Raw genomic sequence first — 12,424 nt, forward strand, 5'->3', positions numbered from 1 at the left:
GTTCAGTTCCCATCCCTCCTCTGCCCAAGAGCTTAGTGAAAGGCTGGGGGCTTTTGGCTTTGTTGCAAGGAGGAGCTATAGACTCAGCGGTGTTCTTACTAAAATGAAGACAAACTCCTGTGTTTCTCCAGGTGGGACCCCAGGTGTGAGCCATCCTTGGTACTGGTATTCAAAAACAAGAAGTAAAACACAAATTGTATGTATGTATTTATGCGTGCATATTTCATCTATAATGGAATGTTTCATTAATTAGCCAAAATGCATTTGATCTCCTCCAAATCTTTTTTTTTTAAAAAAAAACAACTAATTCTTTATTGATTCTTTGAAAACTTCTAGTCTCCTCCAAACCTTGTTGCACAGAAAGATTGTAGTGAACAAATATGAAGCAGGAAGTGTGTAGTCCCTGGACGTAATACAGACATGTATAGATAGTTCCACCTGACTTGAGGAACTTGGAGTCTGGCTGGAGATGGAACATCCACTTCCCACAAGCTCTGTGTGCTCCTGCTGTTGCCTTTTCATTTGGAGGAGGAGGAAGAGCCAGGGAGAGAGCTGGCATGTTGTTTTCAGCAAAACTGCGGCCCTCACACTGCTTTGCCTTGGCAGCTGTTCAGATGCCCAGAATGCTGATTCTTTCTCTCTTCGACATGTCACCATGCTTGGGAAACCAATCAGTGATGAAGAGACTGTTTGGCAAGGGCAGAACAACGCGAGTGGACTTTAGCAGCACCTACTCCAGGCTCTAGTGAAATCTGCCAATCATGACCCCTACCATACAGGAATCGTGCTTGTGTAGGAGCCTCTGGTGTCTCCTCCCTCTGTCTGCAGGAGTGGACACAGAGAGCTGCTGGTCAGAGAGATCTGCCAAACGTGCCTGCAAATCTCAAGTCAGAGAGAGTCTAGGTGTGTCTCTGACCAGCTCAGACAAGCAGGTAGAGAGACTCTGGCATTTTAATCCTCTGAACTTGTAAATCCACCCAGCCCTGTGTAAACATTGTAGGAAACAGAGCACAAGCTCTCGATTTCTTGAATTTGATTCTTCAGATGTAAGACAAGCTATGTCCCTCCCGTGGATGGCCCTTAATGCGGAGTGCTCTGAGAGACAGTAAAGAAATAAGAGTCATGGCCCCAGACTCACGAACTTAAACCTGAAAGTCGAAGCTTCATAGCAAGCCCACCGTGTGTGGCCATGCAGACACAGGTATTGCATCCTGTTCAAGACCAAAGGGCAGAGAGACAGGGCAGGGGTAAGCTGGAGCAGTCAGGGTGCTTTTTTTTTTTTTTTTGGTTTTTCGAGACAGGGTTTCTCTGTAGCTTTGGAGCCTGTCCTGGAACTCCCTTTGTAGACCAGGCTGGCCTCGAACTCACAGAGATCCGCCTGCCTCTGCCTCCCGAGTGCTGGGATTAAAGGCGTGCGCCACCACCGCCCGGCAGCAGTCAGGGTGTTTCTGGAGGGAAGTGTGCCCTGGGTAGGTAAGAAGATGTCTAGGACTGCAAGCAGGAGGCAGAGGACCAACGCCACAACCCCATTGTGTAGGGGCTTGGGCCACAGGAAGCCAGCTTTATATACTCTAGGTAGTGATGAGAACTGGTTTTCCTTCTCAGGGTCAGTTCAGAGAAATTCCACCTTCGCTGCAAGGAGTGATGTCTGAGTTAATGGACACTGTCTTAGGGTTTCTGTTGTTGTGATGAAACGCATGGCCAAAGCAAGTTGGGGAGGAAAAGGTATTTGTCTTACAGTTCCAAAGCACTGTTCATCACCAAAGGAAGTCAGAACAGGAACTCAAACAAGGCAAGATCCTGGAGGCAGGAGTTGATGCAGAGGCCACGGAGGATGCTCCTTACTGGCTTGGTCCTCATAGCTTACTCAGCCTGCTTCTTATGGAACCCAGGACCACCAGCCCAGGGACTGCACGAACCACGCTGGACTGGACCCTCCTCTATTGATCACTAAGAAAATGCCTTGTCACTGGGATTTGATCCTACTGCACGTACTGGCTTTGTGGGAGCCTAGTCTGTTTGGATGCTCACCTTCCTAGACCTGGATGGAGAGGGGAGGGTCTTGGACTTCCCACAGGGCAGGGCACCCTGACTGGATGGGGAGAGGGGAGTGAGAGTGGGGGGAGTGAGAGGGAAATGGGAGGAGGTGGAAATTTTTAATAAATAAATTTTTTTAAAAAAGAAAATGCCTTACATGCAGATCTTACGGAGGCATTGTCTCCACTAATTAAGAAAATGCCTCCGTAAGATCTAGCTGTGAGGCATTTTCTCAGTTGAGGCCCCCTCCTCCTCTGATGCTCCAGCTAGTATCAATTTGATGTAAAACAAGACAGCACAGATATGGCACTAATTACTAACAGTTTCTCATTATATAACCGTCATATCATGCTCACATACATGCAGTCACTCCTGTTGATTGAGAAAACTGAAACTCTGCCCATGGAGCTCCCACTGATAACCAGCATTCTACTTCCTCTCCGAATTTGACCATTAGCACTTTCCTGTAAGTTGGAGTGTATAATATTCGGTCTTATTTCTCTTAGTAAAAAATCTTCAAGGTCCATCCATATGGCAGTAGGCACCAGAATTTCTCTTTTTAATTCCTTTTTTAAAAAAAAATTGAATGAATTGTGTGTGTATGCATATCTGTGCATGTGTGCATGTGTGTGTGTGTGCATATGTGTGTGTATGTGTGTGTGTGCCACAACACACATGTGGAGGTGAGAGGACACCTTGAAGGGGTTCCTTCTTTCCTTCTACCGTGCAGGTCTTGAGTGTCACACAGCAAACACCTTAACCCAATGGGCCATCTTTCAGACACAGCATCCCTTTATTTTTATATTTTTTATTTTAGTCTTTTAATATGGGTTTGAATTCAGTTTTCTTCCTTTTAAAGGCTGAGTCATACTCCATTGCGTGTCTACAGTTTTTGTTTCTCTATTCATCTCAATGGTACAAGTTGCTTTTGCCCAATGGCTCTTGTGAATGATGCTGTAGCCCCTTGCAGAAGAGCACCCTCACATTCCTGGACTCTAAGCTCACACCCATAGACGGACCTAGCAGGTGAATATGTAAGACATGTGTGTGCAAGGTGTCTGAGGAGAAGAATAAGGAGAGATGGGCTCTGTCTGGATGGTCAGGAGGCATCTCTGAGAAGACAAAACAAATTGGCAGGAATGTTAGTGTTGTGGCCTGGGCTCCAGGCCGTCCAGGCAGCCTGGGTCCACACACCCAAGGCATTCAGTCTGTCTCCTGGGAAAGAAGAGGAGAACATCCTCCCCTAGGACCATGACTGAAAACAGTGCTGTAGCAAGGAAAGCATAAAGCATTTCTCAGTTACAAAATTCCCTCTCCAGGAGTGACTCACTTTCTGAGACATGCTAAGACACAGGCCTGGAGTCTGTGACAAGGTGAGTCTGTGACAAGATGAGGGTGACAGACAGAATGTAAAACAGTTAGAAATGAACAGGCTGGGTAAAGCTCCGTTTTCATGGAAACTGTATTCTGCGACGTGCTGAAGAGAGGCACTTGGGATGGGAAGAAGTGTCCCAGCAGGAGACGCAAAGGGGAAGCCAGCTGTGCAGCAGGCAAGACTCAGAGAACCTGTGAGGGTAGGGAGACACGAAGCTTGCAGCATCTTGAAATGTGCTCCCAGAACAGGTGGTGGAGACCCCCCAGGGAGAGACGCTTTGTATCAGACAGAGGCGATACTTAGGCCCAACCCCTAGCCTGAGTAGCTGAGAATCACTTGGGAGTTTGCCTTCTTCTGCCCCTACCGCCCATGCCTGCCTTCACACACAAAGAGGGTCTGCACCAAGTGCCCCTTCACCAAAGGTGCCACATTCCTTTTCTGGAGTCTTCTTAGCAAAGTACCAGGGTCTGGGAGGCTCCAAATGACAAAAGCAGCTCCTGTCCTGTCATTGGATGAGAGGTTGGAAGACTGAGGCCATATGCTGGCAGGACCTCAAGTCCTTGGCTTGGGGTGGAGAACGAGGACTCTGCTGTATGCCTCTCGCCTGTCCGCGTCTTCACTGGTGGATACTTCTCCATCTCCCCTTCTGACCGCAAAAGACTTCCCCAGCTGTCATTCTGTGGCCATCTGTGTCTTCTCTTCTTAAGGACACAGGTCCTATTGGATTAGACCCAATCTAATGACTTCATCTTAATTTGATTACCTTTGCAAAGACACTATTTCCAGATGCATGGCCTCAGGGCTGTAGGAGGGGCTTGAAATGAAGGCTCCAGGTGCCTGGAGGCTGGGAGCTTACTCTGGAGGTCATATCACTCCAAGCAGCTGCAAGACAGAACTATATTTTTGCCTGTACAAGTGATTTTGGTTGTTTTGTCTTTGAGAAAGGTTCTCACTATGTAGATCAGGTTGTCTTCCATCTCAGAAAGAGCCACCCGCCTCTGTCTCCCAAGACTTGGGTGGAATTAAAGGTGTGTGCCACTATACCCAGCCTTTGCAGATGTTTTTATGAATCTCAAGGGCCTCAGGCAGACTCTTCCTCTGCTCACAGTTCATTTACCTACCGATCCTTGGGATTTCTGGAGACAAAGCCGTGTTGGAGAGCACTCACGCTTGCTCTTCTGTGAATGATCGGCTTTCTGGAGCAGTCATTGTAGGGCTGGAAGAGTGTTTCTGGGGAAGGGCTGTGGGACTCTGCCTGGGGCGAGTTGGCAGTGCCTGAAACAAGAGCTAGAAAGGAGGAAGACTGGCCAGATACAGGAAGTAGGGGTTCCAAGATGCTTAAGATATGGGGTGCTAGATCCATACAGGAGATGGGGGAGCAGATTAAACCAACTGCCCAACTGAAGACAGAGCCTTCAGGTTTGGGATTAGGTCAGCCTCGGGGCAGGGACCTTCCTGGTCAACAACAGGACACCGATTTATGTAATGGGTTTATTTAATATTGTTATGTAACATCATTAAAAGCATCATCACAAATTGAATTCTACTTGAGGCTCTGCAGAAGCCAGACCAGGGATCCCTTTCAACCCTGCAAGACAGCCCCAGGGGGTCAGAGCCCCTGTTTTTCTACCAGAATTTCTTTCTAAGCCTCAGAGTCTCTCACTCTCTATGATCTTTAGGGTCTTCCTGCAGGATCTGGAGTTTAGATAGATGAAGCCAGCTCCATCCTGGGGATCCCTGGGATCTTTTCTCTCTAGACAGAGCAACCCCCGGGACCATTCAAATGCCTCTTCTCCACCTCCACTTGTACTCCTGATGCTGGTACCTCAGTCGGGTGTGCACATGGCTCTCTAAATGTTTTGTGGACCACTAAATACTTTAAAAAGTTGTGTTAACACATATCAATTGTACCTATTGTTGGTACCGGTGTGAGACTTTTCACACGAGTACAGTGTGCACCTTTTATCCACACACACCCATGTCCCTCCCAGGCGTCGTTGCTCTCTCCTCTGCACTCAGATCCAACTAGCTCAGCTTCCTCACACGAGAGAACTTGTGTCTGCTCATTTCACTCAAAGATTTCCAGTTCCAAATGGGAGCCCTTCGCTCCTCCCTGTGCACATAGGCTACCTTTTCCTTACCCACTCTTCAGTCAGTGGGCACCTAGGCTATTGTGAATAGTGCCATGATAAGCATGGATAACTTTCTCAAAAGAATATGTGTTTAAATAAGTATGTATATAAATTCAAAGTCTATGATCCACTCTTAATTCTATTCATGTGCCCTTGGGGCTGTCAAAAGACTCTCTGTTCTCATCCTACATGCAAGACAATTTGGGCCGAGAGAGGGAGAGATGATCCCGTAGGACCACAGGTGGAGGGAGGGAATGATGAGCCCATAGTGTGGTAGGGCAGGTCCTGCTTGCAGGTTTATGGCTCCCCGTGTGGCCCTGTGCACGTGCCTACCATAGCAGAGACTAAAAGAAATTTTAGAACAGGTGGGTGTGCACAAGAAACACTCAGGGCCTCTGTATCCCCCTTCTCTTTCACGAGGTAGGGAGTGTGGAGTAGAAAACACAGAGGGGGCTCGGGCTGACATGAGCTCATAGAAAGAAGCCTGCTACAAACTAGTGAGGTGGCTTGCTGGGTAAGGGTGCTTGCTGCCAAGCCCAATGACTGGAGTTAGCTTCCTGGAACCCTCATGCCGGAAGGAGAGAAGCATCTTCCATGAGTTGTCCATTGATCTGATGCCATGACATGAGAATGTGAGGGTTACTTACAAGGAACACATGTGACTCAAAGGCAGCTCCGTCACTGAAAAGCCCACCCACAGGGAGGGACAGCTTAGAAAAGGCACGTCCCATGAGCTCTTTACACTATCGGCAGACAGTTGAGCTGCTCACTCTCCTCTCCCCAGCAGCTGTTACCCTTGATAACCTTGGGAAGGGAGGCTTGGAAACCTTGTAAGTTTCAGGAGCTTCCTGTGACTTGTGAGTTTTGTTTTATTCTTGAGCCTTTTAAGTTTCATTTACTTCCTGAGTCTTAATGCACCTCCTGTCCAGAGACAACAAAACAAAACACAGCACCCTTCCCTTGGACAGCTCCAACAGTGTCCTGGGCACACTTAGGCCCTTCCTACTGTGTGGGGCTTGCTTCAGGAAGGAAGCGCAGTGGTGATCTCATCCTCACCCCCACTTCTATTCCTAGCCAAGGTCACGGTTGGGAGCTGTACAAGTTCTGTGGGTGATTTCCCAAGGGAAGCACTGCTGACTGGAGGAAAGGGGGAGGGGTGCACCTAGACTCTCTATAGCGCCTCTGCATCATCTGCCATTTGGTCATATAGCTAGTTCAACGAATTGTACTTAGTAGGTGGCAAGCAGGAGATTAATATTTCTCCCACCACCATTTTCAAACATATTCTGTTGGATCTCTTTTCCACCCGATTAGTTTTCTAATCCCAGATCAAGTGGGAAACAAGAAGCCTTATTTGTTTTGGTTTCATGACATATTAGTTACTTTTCTACACGCTACGTGAAAGGACACTGGCCCACTTGAACACATGGCTCTGGCAGGCCGTGCCTTTCTCTCCATCCCCTCTGCCTTGCTAAAAACCATTAGATTACTTTCCTAAAGCTAGCCACCAAGTTCTGTTCCCTTATTTGGCCATTTTCTCATTCTGAGGTCATCAAAGGCCTCCTTTGAGTCACCTAATTAAGATCCCCAATTAAAATTGAACACCTCTCATTAACCAATAAAAGAAAAAAAAATAAAAAAAAAAATAAAATAAAATTGAACACCTCATCCTAACATGGTCCCCCTTTACCTTTATAAACCGCTGTTTGCCTATGTGTCACGTCCGTCTCCTCTCTGTCCAGAGGCAGTCCTTGGTGCCTCCAGGACAAATATCCCTGCCCTCTTTCCCTTGTTCCCTCCCCCTTCTCCCTCAGCCCCTATCTCCTTTACCAGGGCTCCCTAGCTCATTCTAACACAGACCTCCCCCTTTTCTCTTCTTCAGAATGACACCTGCAAGGTCATTTTGCTGCTGTTTTTCCGCCTGAGTCAGAAAGCAGCCACTTGAACTTTTCTTCTCCACTTAATAAAGAATCTCTCTGTGATAAAAGGTGTTTGGGTGTGGTTTGTGCCTAATCTGGGGTCTGAAAGAAAGCCCCCTGCTGTGCAAGAGTCCCCTTCACTACCACAAATGGATAGTGTGGAAAGAAGGAAGGGTTACTTTGGCTCATGGTTTAAGGAGGATACAATCTTAGTCAGGGTTTCCATTGCTGCAACAAAACACCATGACCGAAAAGCAAGTTGGGGAGGAAAGGGTTTATTAGGCTTACACTTCAGCATTGCTGTTCATCAGGACAGAAACTCAAGCAGGGGAGGATTCTGGAGCCAGGAGCTGATGCAGAGGCCATGGAGGGGTGCTGTTACCGGCTTGCTTCCCCTGGTCCACTCAGCCCACCTTCTTATAGAACCAAGGACCACCTGCCCAAGGATGGCACCACCCACCATGGACTGGGCCCTCCCTCAATGATTACTAAATGAGAAAATACCTTCATTGAGGCATTTCCTCAACGGAGGCTCCTTTCTCTATTATGACTCTAGCTTGTGTCAAATTGATACACAAAATCAGCCAGTGTAACAGTCCATCTTGGTGGGCAAGTCACAGTAATGGGAGCACAAGGCAGCTGGTGACATTGTATCTCTTGTCAAGAAGCAAAGAATTGCATGCTTACGCTCAGTAGGCCTTCCCTCCTCAGTTCAACATCACTCTGAATATACAGAGGTACCCAAGGTGTCTCCAGGGTGACTCTAAATTCAGCCACATAGGTAATGAATAGCAATCCCCACATGTGCAGTGGTAGTTAGAGGCGGGCTCTGCCGAGTGGCTTTGACTGACCTTATTTAGAATATATCAGACAGTTATAATTGTAGGACCCAGCCATGACATGCTCAATAGAGGCCGGAGTCTCAGTAGTTTACCCTCAGGCAACACCTGGTTCCAACAAAGACCACAAACTGAGACTACCCAGGCACCACCCAGAAACGGAGCATCCAAAGGAATTCCTAACGTTCCAACCATTGTAGATAGGATCACCTGCCAGCACACACCCATCACTTTTCACCAGGACACCCCCAGACAAATGTCAGTCCATCAGGGGTCCTGAACCTTAGAAATCCCTTACCCCACCTTTGCTACTGTAAAACTCTAACCCTAACTGAGCTCAGGGCTTTCCGATCACTCCAATATGTTGGCACACGGAGAGCCTGAGTTTGCAAACTTGTGTAAGAATAAAGGCTCTTTACTTTTACATATAGGACTAGGTCTCCAGATTGGCTTTGGGGGAACTCAATGATATGGGCACAACAGTAATCACCTTAGTGCTCTTGGGACTCCAGACCTGATGGTACAAGATGTCTCTACACCAATCTGGTGGTTAGTTCTAGCTCTTGGCTGGGCTTCTCTCTTCCTCCAGGAGTTTGGTCTGGGTCATTCTCAAAATGAAAGCTCTGAATCAAAGAGAGTGGGAATAGCCTTTACCTCAGGTCTCATGCAGTGTCACATCTGCCATATTCTCATGAACACATCAAGTTATCAGCCATCTTTGTTGACAGTCTCCTATATCCACTACTGGAACTTGTGTTATGGATCCCAAAAGAGCTTGGGTACTTGAGTAGTTCCCTGTAGAAGGAGAGAGGGGCCCCTTGTTTGTCCCAGCTGCCCAGCTAGCTTATACTCAAAATAACCACACAGAAACTGTATTCATTTAAACATGGCCTGGCCCATTATCTCTAGCCTCTTATTGGCTAACTCTCACATATTAGTTTAACCCATCTCCATAAATGTGTATCGCCACTTGACTGTGGCTTACTGGCATGAATCTAACCAGCGTCCATCTCGGGCAGAAGAACCATGGCATCTGCTACACTGCCTTCTTCCTCCCAGAATTCAGTTCTATCTTCCCCACTTACCTGAGTTCTGCTCTATCAACTAGGCCAAGGCAGTTTCTTTAATAACCAATGAAAGCAACACAAATACAGAAGGACCTCCTGCACCAGTTCCCCTTTCAGGCATTGCAAAGTTCAATCAAATCTAACCCAAAACTTCCAATATTTTACCAGCTTGGTGACTTTCTCCTGGTCCTACTGAGGCTACTCAATGACAGGAGAAAAGCCCCAGGTCTCTGTGGTCTCTGTCTTGTTTTCTACTGGGACACTGTGGACTCTCCCACATGAAAAGAGAAAGAAATATCTCATTTGACTCATTCATTGTCACCCAGCAAGGGATCTTTGTGTGGCTGGATGCTGCTGTTGGGATACTAACCTTCTATGTTCTAAGAGGCTGGTATGAGACCACATGAGGCTCAACTGCTCTCTGATGGATGCCTTTACTTTACTTTCTTTCTTTACCCTTTACTTTCTTCTGAGCTGAGACGCCACAAATGACTGCTTTCTTCATTCTGAATTACTATAACAGCATGTCTTGGTCTGAGTAATTTATAATAAATGCAAATGTATTTGGCTCATGGTTCATGGTTCTACATACTGAGTGTCCCTTAGCCCAGTTACCTTGATATATGACATTGACCATTATAAACAGCTCAACTAAAAGCAAAGATAAAAAAAGAAAATAATTCACTAAATCCATGGGAAGGCTTGTTTGGCCAAGCAGAACAGAATGAGAGGGTTATGAGGTAGTTCCCATGAGAGGAAAACAAAAAGCAAAAAGGAAGGCATCTGAACCATACAGTGCATATGACCTCCTGAAAAGTAAGATGGTGGTCTGGGAGTAGGCTCACATAGGTGGAACCTCACACCTCCATGCTCAAAGCCTCAGCAACTCAGCAGGGAGTTCTGAGTCAAAGATGGGTTGTTAGATGAGTCTACTGGGGGTAGGAGAACCCAGCCTAGTGCCCTGCCGTGCTCAGGTAGGCCTGGTACTTCCCAGGGAAAGTGTGCTCTCAGCTGATGAGCTGAGGTGAATCCTGAAGACCAGGACTGCAGAAGACAGCCATTGCTTTCTTGAACTGAGCGGCACTGGGTTTAGGTGAGACATCAAGGGTGGCATCTCTCCAGTTCCTAGGAATGTAGGGCTCTGATTCAGTCTCGGGAATAACAAGAATCCTCAGTTCATTTAATCCCAAGATTCCCTCCCTGTCACATCCTGCTTTCCTCCTGGGTCATCCCTTACTGAAGAGTAGCCTTCTCCACACGACAAGAAATACGGTCATGAAAGCGCTCAGGATTTGCTGCTTATGGCTTTTGCTAACCAAGAGAGTGATGCACACATTCCTGATTTTAAGTTCCTGGCCTTGAAGAAGGTATTCTAGCTGGTCCAGCTTGATGGGTACTCCCTTTTGGACCAATCAGCAGGTGTCAAGAGCAAGACCACAGGGAAACATGGCAGCTATTGGTCAGGCAGGTGAAGCAGGAGGAATAAAGAGCTGCTGTAGCACAAATCTAATTGGTCTTAATAATAAAAGCCTGGAGTCAGATATTAGGGGATGAAAGTTGAAAGATCAGAGAAGTAGAGCAGCCAGCCACTAATGTTCTTCATCATTTCATCATTTATGCCCCGGCATGCTAAGCATGCATGCACAGTCCGTTTATGGCGGTTCTCCAGTTGTTCCTAATCTGGGCAGTCCTAGATGCTTCTGTTATTGTCATACCGAAGGTTCCACAGTCTTCCTCTGTGCGGTCTGTCCAGCGTTTTCTGAGCCTTCCTCTTATTATTATTCTGTTCACTCCTCCAAGCAGTGCTATCTTCAGGTATCTGCTGTCATTCATTTTCATGACATGGTTGAAGTTTCTCAGCACTGATGCTGTATCCTGTAGTTTGCTTCCTTCTGTAGATGGAGATGTTTTTTAATGTCATCATTGCACAGCCTAGCTCCTCGTGTGATGCCTGAGACATGCCATCTCAAACACATTCAGCCACTGTTCTGAGGAGCCTTTCATTGTCCAGGTCTTGGAGTTGTAAAGAAGGCACCCCAAGACAAATGTCTCATACACTTGTAATAATGTTGTTAATGTTATGTCACTGGCTGACAAACCTTTCCAGTGCCTGGGATGCAGCCCTCGCGATTCATATTCTCCTCTTGACATCCGAAATAGTTCCCTCCTTTGAACTGAGGTTTCCTCTCAGATAGACAATGTTGACTGTCTGCTTGAGGTTCTGATTCTTTATTACAATGTTAAAATCCTTGTGCACCCTTCCCGTGTGTAGTATCTTAGTCTTCTCTATGCTTGCTTTCATGCCAAGGTTCTCACTGACTTCCACCACTCTGTTTACCATGTCCTGCAGCTCGTTTGGACTTTCAGCAAGTAGTGCGGTATCGTCGGCGAAATTCAGGTTATTGATTCGCACTCCACCTACCTGCATCCTATCTCCTCATCCTCCAGGGATGCTGCTATTATTAATTCCAGGACTCTATTAAAGAGTAGTGGTGAGAGGACACATCCCTGCAACACTCCTACAATTGTCTTAAACTGATCACTTAGTTCTCCACAGACTTTGACTGATGCAAAAGTATCTTTATAGACATCCTCTAGTATTCTTATGATTTTCTCTGGGTACCTGTTGAACATCATTGTTTCCCAGAGTCCTTACCTCCAAATGCTATCAAATGCCTTCTTGAAGTCAATGTAACGGACATATAAGTCTTTTCCAAATTCTTCATATTTTTCTTCCAGATGCCTCAAAGTGAAGATTTGATCAATTGTGTTCCTGTTAGTTCTGAATCTGCACTAGGCCTCTGCTAGGATTTCCTCTGTTAAGTCCTTGATCCTTTGCAGGATAATGGAGGAGAATTTGCTGCTATGGCACAGCAGACTAATGCCCCTGTAATCTGAGCAGTCCCGCCTGTTCTTCTTGTGTATGGGAATTATGGCTGAGTGCTTCCAATCTGCAGGAATCACTTCATGTTCCCACATCTCTCTGAAGAGTCTAAGTGCCTCGGCCCCTGTAGCCACCTCCAACTCCTCCACCATGATGTCATCCATTCCCGGA

Source organism: Chionomys nivalis, chromosome 1 (assembly GCF_950005125.1).
Source record: "Chionomys nivalis chromosome 1, mChiNiv1.1, whole genome shotgun sequence".
Lineage (NCBI taxonomy): Eukaryota > Metazoa > Chordata > Mammalia > Rodentia > Cricetidae > Chionomys > Chionomys nivalis.